General features: G+C 40.0%; 1 long non-coding RNA gene across 1 annotated transcript; it reads right to left on the bottom strand.

The window, feature by feature from the left end:
* Positions 1 to 3,607: 3,607 nt before the first annotated feature.
* On the bottom strand, positions 3,608 to 12,687 carry LOC309719803. Its single transcript, XR_014280324.1, has 3 exons — positions 12,426 to 12,687; positions 6,806 to 6,984; positions 3,608 to 3,678 (listed from the first exon to the last, which is right to left on the bottom strand). It is a non-coding gene; the product is annotated as an uncharacterized lncRNA (long non-coding RNA).
* Between the last annotated feature and the right edge of the window lie 367 nt (positions 12,688 to 13,054).

Raw genomic sequence — 13,054 nt, forward strand, 5'->3', positions numbered from 1 at the left:
CAGCTGAGACTGAAGAAGTCACTTGGATGAGTGACGAAACGTTTCTCCCACTGAAAGTGTCCAGATGAACAGAATCAACCTTTTGGAATTTACTTACCCGGATGATTAAGCACGCATCAAGACGTTGTTTTATTAATATTTTTAAAATGATAGCGGCACAAACAACAATTTTAGGAGCACAAACCAGCACAAACATAGCACAACTGATTGACACCAATTTTGCTTGATTCCATTAATATGAGGGGGCTGGTTGACCTCTGATGACCTCTATAAATTTTTATTAATATCTTTAAAATGATAGCAGCACAAACGAAAATTTTTGCAGCACAAACGTAGCACAAACGTTTGATACCACTTTTGTTGGATTTGAAGAAGGTGGGGGGGCCAACTTCACTCACATTTTGGAGACCGATGATCAAACGTAAATATGTCCAGTCACTTTTGATTCAACCTGCTTAGCTTGATCTCACATTTGCCGTTTCCTCTATCTCTATCCCCTGTGTGTGTCTGTTTGTGTGCTTGTGTGTTTGTGAGAGTGTGTGTGTGTGCGTGCGATGATCTCACATTTGTCATTTCTTCTTTCTCTCTCCTCTTGTCTTGTGTGTGTGAGTGAGAGAGAGATTATCATCTAACATTTGCCATTTCCTCTAGCTCTTTCCCCTGTGTGTGGGTGCATGTGTAAAGGTAAGAAGCTTAGTAATGAAGTAAATGAATTCATTGATGGGTGAACAAACAAGGGCAACACGGTGGCACAGTGGTTAATATAGTTGCCCGCACAGCAAGAAGGTCCTGAGTTCAACTCCACTATCAGGCTGAGGTCTTTCTGTATGGACTTCTCATGTCCTCAAAGTGTTTGTGGGGGTTCACTCCACGTGCTCCGGCCTCTTTCCAAAATCCTAGTTTGTGGAGAAACTCTGAAATGCTCTTAAGTGTCTAGGGTTGTCTGTATCTGTGTTAGCCCTGTAACAGACTGGTGACCTGTCGAGGGTGCACCCTGCTTCTCGCCCTAAGATAGCTGGGATAGGCTCGAGCTGCCCTGTGACACTGAAAAAGAAACACAGCAGAGAATGGATGGGTGGCTGATCAAACGTAAACATTTCCAGTCACTTTCAGTTCAAGCTGCTTAGCATGATCTCACATTTGCCAATTTCTCTATCTCTTCCCCCTCTGTTGTGTGTGTGTGAGATATTCTCACTTTTGCCATTTCTTCTGTCCCTTTCAACTGATCTGTGAGTGTGTGTGTGTGTGTGTGTGTGTGTGTGTGTGTGTGTGAGTGTGTGTGTGTGTGTGTGTCCCACATATTGCATACTCTGCTTTTGTCCTCAAATCAGGTAGGAAGTGTCTGTGTGGTTGAGCTGGTCTGGTCTGTCTAGACTTTCACTAGATAGATCAGGCTGCACCCACCTGTGAAACAGGTGGAGGGTCACCAGGACATGCAGAACTCGCTGACAGACTCCTGGCCACCTCTTGCCTCCTTAGTAGAAAGGGGCCACTCCCAGAGGCAGAGGGCTGTGAGGCACCGCCCGCCGGGCCCTCTCCTTTGGGAAAACCCTCAACACTGGGCCGAACCTTGGAGTTCTGTATGTCCATTCAGGCACACTCCATGCTTGATCTGTGGGCAATTCCTCTCAGAAGTGGAGGTCACGGTGGAGGCGTCGGAGGGCGGAAGGCGTTCCCTCAGTGGCTCTCCTCTTCTGAGATTGTGTAAAAACAAAAGTTAATGTAGTGTAAGCAGCTTGAAAGAAAGTAACTGAACTTTTTTAAATTTCTGGGAGACGGTTGCTCACACGCGGGCGGCACAGTGGTTAGCACCGTTACCGCACAGGAAGAAGGTCTTGAGTTCAGCTCTACCGTCGCTCTGTGTGGAGTTTGCATGTTCTTCCTGTGTTTGCGTGGGTTCTTTCCTAGTACTTCGGCTTCCTGCCACAGTCCAACGACCTGCAGTTAGTGGCAATAGGTAATCGAAGAGTGTAAATTGGTGATAGGTGCGAATGGTTTTCTGCGTCTATGTGTTAGCCCTGTAACAGACTGGTGACCTGTCGAGGGTGCACCCTGCTTCTCGCCCTAAGATAGCTGGGATAGGCTCGAGCTGCCCTGTGACACTGGAAAAGAAACACAGCAGAGAATGGATGGGTGGCTGATCTAACGTAAACATTTCCAGTCACTTTCAGTTCAAGCTGCTTAGCATGATCTCACATTTGCCAATTTCTCTATCTCTTCCCCCTCTGTTGTGTGTGTGTGAGATATTCTCACTTTTGCCATTTCTTCTGTCCCTTTCAACTGATCTGTGAGTGAGTGTGTGTGTGTGTGTGTGTGTGTGTGTGTGTGTGTGTGTGTGTGTGTGTGTGTGTCCCACATATTGCATACTCTGCTTTTGTCCTCAAATCAGGTAGGAAGTGTCTGTGTGGTTGAGCTGGTCTGGTCTGTCTAGACTTTCACTAGATAGATCAGGCTGCACCCACCTGTGAAACAGGTGGAGGGTCACCAGGACATGCAGAACTCGCTGACAGACTCCTGGCCACCTCTTGCCTCCTTAGTAGAAAGGGGCCACTCCCAGAGGCAGAGGGCTGTGAGGCACCGCCCGCCGGGCCCTCTCCTTTGGGAAAACCCTCAACACTGGGCCGAACCTTGGAGTTCTGTATGTCCATTCAGGCACACTCCATGCTTGATCTGTGGGCAATTCCTCTCAGAAGTGGAGGTCATGGTGGAGGCGTTGGAGGGCGGAAGGCGTTCCCTCAGTGGCTCTCCTCTTCTGAGATTGTGTAAAAACATAAGTCAATGTAGTGTAAGCAGCTTGAAAAGAAAGTAATTGAACTTGTTGAGATGGTTGATCAAACTGAAATATTACTGTCATGGTCCAGTTACGCTACATGTATATGTATTTGTTTTTGTTTCTCTCACTTTCTTTCTTGCTTCCCTGCTCACAACGCGATGCCTGGGTGGACCTAATCATGGGCTCCCGGTTGCTGTCCTCACACCTGCAAGCAATTTCTCACCTGAGGTTCATCATCCTGTTTACCAGCCACTTCTGAAGGCAGTTGCTTGGAGCCCTTTGTCGCTGGACTACTGTGTAACATTCGTTAGTGCAATTCTAGCTTTGGAAATATTTTGATTTCTCTTTGTGCTTTGCTTGGCATTTAACATTTTGTCCTTGTATATAGATTTTCCGTGCCCCGCCTTGAGACCCTGTTCGTGAGTGTGGCAGTTGCAGTGAGCCTGTGGAGCCCCCCACCCTCCATGGACCTCTGGATTCGCTGGACCCCTTCTCCCCACTTGTATATAGTGCACTCTGTGTCATGTAAATAAAAAAAATGTTTATTGTGATTCGTAGTCTGCGCTTGAGTCCTGCTCAGCCTTGACAATTTTTAGTCACTTTCGGTTCAAGCTGCTTAGATTCCCATGATCTCACATTTGCCATTTGTGTGTGTGTGTGTTTGTTTGTCCCACATATTGCATACTCTGCTTTTGTCCTCAAATCGGGTAGGAAGTGTCTGTGTGGTTGAGCTGGTCTGGTCTGTCTAGACTTTCACTAGATAGATCAGGCTGCACCCACCTGTGAAACAGGTGGAGGGTCACCAGGACATGCAGAACTCTTGCCTCCTTAGTAGAAAGGGCCACTGCCAGAGGCGGAGGGCAGTGAGGCATCCAACCCCCATCTCATCAATAGGGGGGTATGATCTGAAATAACAATAGATTGATAATTGCAAGTTTCAATAAGTGGAAGAGGACATTTATCAGTGACAAATGAATTTATCCAATAGAACATTTTGTGGACAGGAATATAGTCGGAGCATGCCCTGGATGAGTATCCTTATTAGAGCTTCTTTCTAGGTTAGAGAGCACACAGCTTGTACCTCCAGCTAAAATGAGATTGTGTGTTGTCATATCCAGAATTCACGAGAATTAATAGACAATTAAGGTTTCATCATCCCATTTGGGGGCGTAAATGTTGGCTTAAATCAGTTCATAAAGTTGTCCATAAAGTCCATAATGTTGGCCAACCACAGTAATACGGACCCATAATAAGGACCCATAGGATCAGATAAAATGGTTGATACAGGAAATGGGACGTTTTTACCCATAAGGATGGCCACCCCTCTGTCTTAGAGTTAAAGTTGGAATGGACTATTTGGCCAACCCAACCAGTCTTCAATCTATATCGGTCTGCTATACAAAGGTGAGTCCCCTGTGGAAAAGACATAGCAGATTTTTTCAGTTGTGTAAGCACCTTTTTGTGCTTAACAGGGTGATTCATAGACTTAATGATCCAACTTACAAAGTTGGCTGCATAACCCGTAAGCTTCGCCTGTATATTGACAGCAGCCATAGAGTTATCTAATCAAAGAGCAACAGTATGAACGTGTGTGTGTGTGATAGCCACTAACGTCTAATCACATTTATGTGAATTAACTTATATTTCAGCTATTTTACTTTAAATGTAAGTGATATTTTCTTTTGAAAATCCTCTAAATTAACTAGTTTTAACTATAGACCTGGTAACTAGTCTGGGATATTTGTAGCTGATGCTCCATTTTTGTACCAGTAGGTGGCAGTGTGAGACCATGGTTTGGCCTGTTGTTAGTAGTCAGAAGCATGCTCAGCACTGTTTTCTCATAATGTTACATGTACTCCCTGCCTTATCATTTCTTTCCTGCTTGCAGGCTAGTATTGTACCAGAAACAGAAAATAAAAGCAGTCACACCCGATATATTGCATAGATTAGTTATTAAGGTCAGAAACTGAAAGCACAGAAACATTGTTTAGTCTAGTAAATTCAACGTTCTGTAATGTTACTGATCGGCTCCACCTTTATAGTGTGTTGTTTTAGTTGTTTGTTTTCTGCCATAAAGTATTTACTTAAATTCAGTGCACATATCAAGATGGTAGTGATTACACCATTCTTTCGGAATCTTTCGAAATTTATGGATTATCTTTTTAGCATTCATTTTGAAGCGAGTTTCATAAGAAAATCGGCTTTGTCTATGACAGTGGAATATGTTCATTCTCTTTGTCTATCTGATAACGGAACACGTATTGAGAATATGTGAAATCCTATCTCGCTCTTGACGGAAGCAGTTGCATCTTTTCCCTCTCCCTTCCCTTATCTTTCCTGCTTGGCTTCTCATGTCCTTGTGTATTCTCGTGTAACTTTCTAACCCTCAGAGAGTCTCTCAGTCTTGTTCTCTAAGACCTAAAGAATTATGAATTTGATCAACTGGTCCCTTAACGAAATTGACACCCTATTTTTGATGAGAAGCCTGGGCTCGGGAGAGCCTGATTGTCCTGCAGAGCCCCTTGCTGCCGGATACTTGATGGTCGGTTGCGTCGTGTGTCTGGCGACACTCTCAATAGAGGACGTTGAACGAGATCTACCCATTTGGAACCATGATAACAGAGTTCTGGCTGATCGGAGCTGGCTTGAACCTGGCTTATCGAAAACAAAGAAAGCGGTCCCACAAGGCTGGCCGACGTGATTGACGATGGGCAATCTCTGAGTACTCACACTGCGTTTATTGAACGCAATATGGATAAGATCTTAGAGAAGCTCACGGCTCTGCAATGGGAAATTGACAGATCAAGTGACCAGTGATGGACATTAGACCAACTGTGAAATTGCATGCAGTTGTTCACATTAACCCAAACAATCATCTCCTTCACTCATTTGGCTCCTGAACAAGAAATTCTCTCTGATCGTATCCTTCAAGGACACCTGCGTCGGATCAGGACTGTTGACTTTGCTTAACCAGGTAAAAGGACACTCTCTCTCAAGTTGAACAGGACACACACACACGTACACTGACGCAGATGTACACTCACCCCTCTCCCCCCTCCAAACGCCTCCAATGGTTGCACCCACCCGATGCAGACGGCGATTGATCGGGCCAGTGTGGAATCATGCTGCTGTCTACACCGGCAACCTCTCACCCCATTTACCCATCCCTGTTGCTTGTCATGTGTTTTCATGGTGTTACAGTGTGAAGATTCATGTGCTTTTTGTGCTGAGGAATTTTTGTTTTCTGTTCTCATACTGATCCCCTACCAGGAGCTCAGTCTGAGTAGAGTTCTCTTTTTTCCTCCTCCACTCCCCTATTGTGTTGTACATTTCACTGTTTTTCTGTAAGCTCCCTGTTCTGACCTGTCTCCCCAATGTGATGTTTGTGTAATGTATGTATGGTCAGAAGGGGTCCAATTTTGCTGCAGGCAACTGCAAGTGACAAATAAAGCTTCATCATCATCATCATAATGTGAGCTATTTTTGGAAAAAGTAAATACACAGTTGTACTACTATAAAGTAACAAAAGACTGCATGAGCTTGAATTGGAATAAATAATGGAGCAACGACTAGCCACGTCTCCCTGGCTAGTAATTTCTTTCCTGGTTGCAGGAAAGTAATTTTGGAGTAATTTTTGACCAGGATATGTCCTTCAATGCACATATTAAACAAATATGTAGGACTGCTTTCTTCCATTTGTGCAATATCTCTGAAATGAGGAATATCCTGTCTCAACGTGACGCTAAAAACCTAGTTGTAACACATGATACTTTACCACTACAGAACGTAGAGGAAGTTAGGATCTTGGGTTTATGTTCTCTAGAAATCGACTAAGGAGCACGTGACACACAGCTAAAAGAACAGTTAACATTTATTTAAACAAAACCATAAATAGTCATTCAACAATTCACAATGAGAAAATTCCAATAGTCCATGTTTGTCAGCCTGTGTACTCAGTTCAGAGTTCTTTTCAGTCTTTTCTGTTCAGGTGTGTGAAGTGTGTGTGGATAGTGTTAATGTTAGTAGTACTACCCAGGCAGTGTATTGTTTTGAGATCTCATAAGCTTATCTGTCAGGAAGTAACGCGTCTGTCACTTCTAAGTAGGCTGCAAACCTTCCTCCATCGCAGCTGGGATCCTGAATCCTGGCTCGCTGCAGGTGAATTTACTGGTCTCACTCGCACAATTTCACACTCCAACAAAAAGACCAACCTGCACAGGGCAGTGAACACATTTTGCATTAATATTATAAAACAACTTAATCAACACTAGTGACCATACACCTCTCATTTTCGTAAATGACAACTTAATGCAATCGATAATAACAGAATTAAAGAACCTTAAAACGGTTTCCATAGGCACTTATCACACAAAATTAACTCACATCTCCTCTTTTGTGAACAGCAGTAACAATAATCCAGCGCTTACTGAATTGTGAGAATGCACCTCATCGATGCACGAGAGAAGTACAAAACGTGGTCGCAGTACTATTTATTCAAAGACTGGTCATATTTATTTCACTTCAGTTCATTTTTATTTCAAACATGTACATTCACCATCATTACATAATATCATTCAATTCTTTTGTTTGAAAAGGAGTAGGCAGAAGTATACACTTATTTGCCCCTACCCCCTCAAATTTTACATCTCATTCATTTCATTTTCTTTTAGTCTTAAATTAAACAAACAAACAAATGAAACAACAGCAAAACAAACAAAAAAATGACAATATCATTTCTTTCATATAAATAAAGACAGAATACGTAAATTAGATTCACAAATAATGAAACAAACAAACCAAAACATCACTTCAATTACGGTCCTGGGTTTACCCCGTTTTCTTCATTCTTATATTTGTTTAAGATTTGTTTTTTATATTTTATTTTAAACTGGTTTATGTTAGGGGTGGGTGATATAAACGATAAACGATATAATTTTGGCCAACGATAGAGATTTTGACTATATCACTCTATCGCGATGGCGCATGTTGATGATGTCATCAAACTGCGCCTGTTTTGGTTGAAAGCATCGCAGCGGCTACAACCATTATCATCTGCAAATTATGCTGGGCGACAGTCATAGCAAAGAGATGAAGCACTTTTGAAATATGGGGAAAGCCAAAAACTGCGCTTCCTCCACTTCCGTAACATTGATTCATTAATGTTGAATTCTCTCGCAGCTGTTCTATTCTCATGTTGTTGCAGTATATTAATAACTAACCTCGTATTGTGGATGAATAATCTTAGTTGTTCTCCTGACTGAAGTTTGGCCCGTGTATAGCATCCTGCTATGCGATTGCATTTGTCCCTGACCACCAGAATCCCTCACTAAGTTTTAATGAGTGATAAAAAAAAGTTGGCGTTCATCCTTCATCCTTCACTGTGCTAATGTTATGCTTAAATAGCTGTGTCGCTAGCAATCACGTAGCACAACATTATATACCAGGTAGTCCAACTTCAGTAACCCTACAAACGCCACTGCTGTTTAGTTTCCTGTTTTCATTTATGTTGGAAGTGGTAGCAGAGCTGTACGTTTGAATTAGTTTAAAAAATCTCTCAGTCAGAACATGGTATGTCATGTTTAGGTGTAAACTAGCGAGCTAACTTCCTGTTAACTTCTAACTCCGTTAAATGTAATAACTTCTGTTTTCATGGACGCATGGATGTTAAACTTAATTGTTACACCTGATAAAGCAGCAACGCTGATAATTTTATTAAAGATGAAAGAATTTAGACCGTTTTTAACTCTCAGTGTTCCTTTGACTTTGGGACCTGAAGCAGACGGAGTTTTGGACCCAGATTACTCCGCGAGGCTCCTCACTACGGCAGCTGTAATGCTCTGACAATCCATCAAGCAGTGCGGCTTAACAAAGTTGTACTAAAACATTTTTTAACAGATTTCTGCACGCCAAAATCGGTTCGAGGTCCGTAAGCACAACCAGAATTCATACATAAGGCACACTCTCGATTTTTGAGAAAATTAAAGGATTTTAAGTGCCTTATAGTGCGGAAAATACGTTATACAGAAGAAAAGAATATATCGCGATATATATCGTTACTGCACATGCTTCAAATTATATCGCGATATGAATTTTAGGCCATATCGCCCAGCCCTAGTTTATGTTGTTACTTTCTTTTATTTGTTCTGGTCTGACTGTTCCGTAATTTAACTCCCGCTATTGAGATAGACATACTTTGTCGTTCTAGGACTTTGTATTTTTAAATTCCATTTTCCTCTTAAGTTATACCCCCCTTCTCTTTCTATAAACAATTTACAGATGTCTTTTGGAAGCATTTTATTTCTTGCTTTATATATTATTTGCGTTGTTTCAAACTTCACCAAGTCTTGGAATTTCATGCATTTTGATAAAGAGTGCATTTGTATGTTCCCTGTACCCTGCATTATTTATTATTCTAATGGCCCTTTTCTGCATTATAGTTATTGTTTGTGTATTACTTCTGCATGTGTTTCCCCAGACCTCTACACAATAGCTCATATATGGTAGTAGTGAAGCACAGTATAATAAGTGAAGTGCTTTCTGATCCAAGATTTGCTTTGTTTTCCCCAGAACGGCAATGCCTCCTTTCCAATTTCCCCCTAACAATGATGGTGGTCAATGATCACACCAAGAAATTTTATTTCATTTACTCTTTCTAAATATACATTGTCAACACATATTTCTACTTCGATATTTTTCTTATGGTTTCCAAATAACATAAATTTGCTTTTATCTAGATTTAATGATAATTTATTTATATCAAACCACTTCTTTAATATCTTTAATCCCTGTGTGATCACCTCCAAAACCTGTGGCAATTCCACACCTGAACAAAATATATTTGTGTCATCTGCAAATATTACAAACTTTAGAATCTTCGATACTTGGCAAATATAATTTTTATACATAATAAACCTTCTGCCCCCCAGGCAGGAGGCTCAGGAGCATTAAATGCAAAACCACCAGACAGAGAAACAGCTTCATTCCAGAAACTGTGAGACTTCTCAGTCAATAATGGACAAGAACTGTTATTGTAGCACCTAATCACTACTGACATCGTCACTTTATCAATGCTAGACATCATGCCATTTGCTGCTAAAGTATTTATACCTACATTTCTATATCTATACTCCATACTGGTACTCAGGTTGTTGCACTCTATTTATTTTATTTGTATTATTTTAATACTTGCATTTATAATACTCAGGTTGCTGCACTTAATTTATTTGAAATACTTATTACTTGTTATTCTGTTTTCTTTTTATTCTGTTTCTTTCGCTCCGGGACCACGTGCACGTAATTTTCGTTACACCTCATGTAAACATGTGATGCGAATGACAATAAAGAATCCATGAATTCTTTTGAACCTAATACTGATCTTTGAGGTATGTCACATGCAACATCCATCAATTTAGATTCCTACTCATTTATTTGTACATATTGTTGCATATTCACTACATAGCTTTTTATCAGTCCAAAACCACTCCCCTAAACCCATACTTTCCATTTTTTTTATTAGAATTTCATGACTGACAGTATCGAATAGGGCTGCCACAAACGTTTATTTTGATAGTCGACTAGTCACCGATTATTTTTGCGATTAGTCCACTAATCAGATCATGCAACACAGAGCTTACTGCACCAGCATGCATCTGCTCTAATATAACTATCATTAGCTTACAGCTTTAAGTGTATGTGCTAACTAAAAAATAAAGACAAGATGATAGTTTATTAAATTTTAATTAAATTTGCAGATTGTTTCGGTGAAGTTTAATAAACTCAGCCGTCTGCTCCTTGCTATCTAAAATATAACAGGGCACCGGAGTAAATTCTCAAGCATCTCACACTTCTGATGATCAGCTGTCTGCTTGACGTTTATTCAGCTGTGTAAAAACTATAACTTTAATCTCAGCCAAACCAATTTACTCAGGAACAAATAAAATACTGAAAAAAGCCAAACAATAACATTTTTAAGTTATCTAAGTGACTTGGATATCATGTTTAACCTGAGTAGCGAAAGACGGCGGTGGGTTTGAAAATGGTTTGCCAGGAGTCTGGTGTTCTCACCGGCTCTAGCGAGCCTTGAACCCCGGCTAGCTATCGAGCTAGTGGGTAACAGACGTCTCCGAAAATGTCGGGGCGCTTTTGAAAATATGTGGTGTCTTGATAAACTGAGCACATATTTGAGGTTTACACAGCTACATTCTCTCCTGAAATATGTTAAACATTTATTTTGTGACCCAGAAAGAATAATAAGAGTAATATTAAAACTAACTAGCTGCTGCCATTTTTGGAATCTTCTGTTTCAGTCCGTTATTACACTCTTAAATCCTACTACTTATTCCTGTGTCTTTTGGGATCTTACAAAGCTTCAAACGACGCGTCGACTATTAAATTAGTCTTCGACGATTTTGATAGTCGATGTAATCGTGACTAGTCGACTAATCGTGGCAGCCCTGGTATTGAACAGTTTTTTTAATTTAAAAAAACTCCAAGTGTGTACTTCTTATTATGTAGGCAATTCACATTTGTCCACAAAACTGTCAAATCTTTTTATAAATTTTTATAAACTTTTTATAAATAGTCACTGGTCTATAATTTGCAAAGTGATGCTTTTTACCTGTTTTGTAAATTGGAATAACTTGAACAACTTTCATTTTTTCAGGAAAAAAACCTTTTTGAAAAGACAAGTTGAAAACGTATTTTAACGGTTTTCCAATACCATAAATAATCAGCAACTCTCTTACTGTTACAACATCAATGTCATTCCAATCTGTACTGGTTTTGTTCTTAAGTCCTCTAACGATGTCATATATTTCATTCTCTTCCACTGCTCTTAGAAACACTGAGCTTCTATTCCTTTCAATATTTTCACCAGTGTTCCTTTCTATTCCATCGGCCTTTATTTCCTCTGCCAGTTTTGGCCCCATATTTACGAAGAATTCATTAAAACAATTTGCTTTCTCTTTCATTTTGTTAATGCTTTTTGTCCCTTCTATAAAGTACCCAGGGTAATCATTGTTCCTTGATTCATTTTTGATTGTACTGTTTATGACATTCCATATACCTTTTGTGTTTTCTTTATTGTGTTCTAACCTTTTAATAAAATATATATATATATAAGATATAGGGTGTTCTTTTTTTCCTGGCATTTTGCAGTCCTTTAGTCATCCATGGTCTTCCTGCATAGTTGTGTTTCCTGTTGATTTCAATCACCTGGCAGTTTTTACCAAGTAATGTGTTACTAATGTGTGTTTAATGTGTTCTTAAAAATGCTTCATAAGGTTTATTAACTTCTTCGTGTTCATAAACATGAACATGAAGAAGTTTCTTGCTTTAAAAGTTAATTTTTAAGACAGTTAAATGTCTTCTCTGTTCGAATTCTTTTGTAAATAATCTTGTGTTCATTTCTGTTAATTTTATAATGGCAATTATAAGATGCAAAGACTGGTAAATGGTCACTTATATCATTGATTATCATTGACTGATTATCATCTCCTTACAGGAAATAAAACTTACTTCCTAGCTTTCAGAAAAAAACATCTCCGATTGGCTTAGAGTATCAAAGATAATACAGCACTTAAAAAACACATAGAATTTACACTACACTTAACTAACGATTAGCTTGCTATGCTAACGTAGTGAGTCAACTCACCGGAAATGAACAGGGATCATAAAAGAGGTACATCGGCATCAACCAAAAATGTCCGCATTTCCCAACAAGCGGAAGAGTAAAATCCATTTTTTTTTACAAGAAATAGGGAAAAATTCCTGGTGAGTTGCTCCGACCAGCATTTGTAGCCTTAACGTTGTTCTCCTTCGCGATAACGATTCAAGTTCACAAGCACTACACAATCTCAGAGTGCCACCTACTGACATTCTTTGGGAACTGCAGTTAATTTCATGATGCAATTTTAGGTGGGTTACATAGTTCATGCATTTATTACTTCTAGGCTGGACGACTGTAATTCATTATTATCAGGATGTCCTAAAACTCCCTGACAAGCCTTCAGTTAATCCAAAATGCTGCAGCAAGAGTACTGGCAGGGACTAGAAAGAGAGAGCAAATTTCTCCGATATTGGCTTCCCTCCATTGACTCCCTGTTAAATCCAGAATTGAATTCAAAATCCTGCTTTTTGCATACAAGGTCTTAAATAATAAGGCCCCATCTTATCTTAATGACCTTATAGTACCGAATCACCCCATTAGAACACTTCCCTCTCGCATTGCAAGCTTACTTTTTGTTCCTAGAGTATTTAAAAGTAGAATGGGAGGGAGAGTTC

The sequence above is a fragment of the Aulonocara stuartgranti genome, assembly GCF_965226115.1.
Source record: "Aulonocara stuartgranti genome assembly, chromosome: 12".
Classification (NCBI taxonomy): Eukaryota; Metazoa; Chordata; class Actinopteri; order Cichliformes; family Cichlidae; genus Aulonocara; species Aulonocara stuartgranti.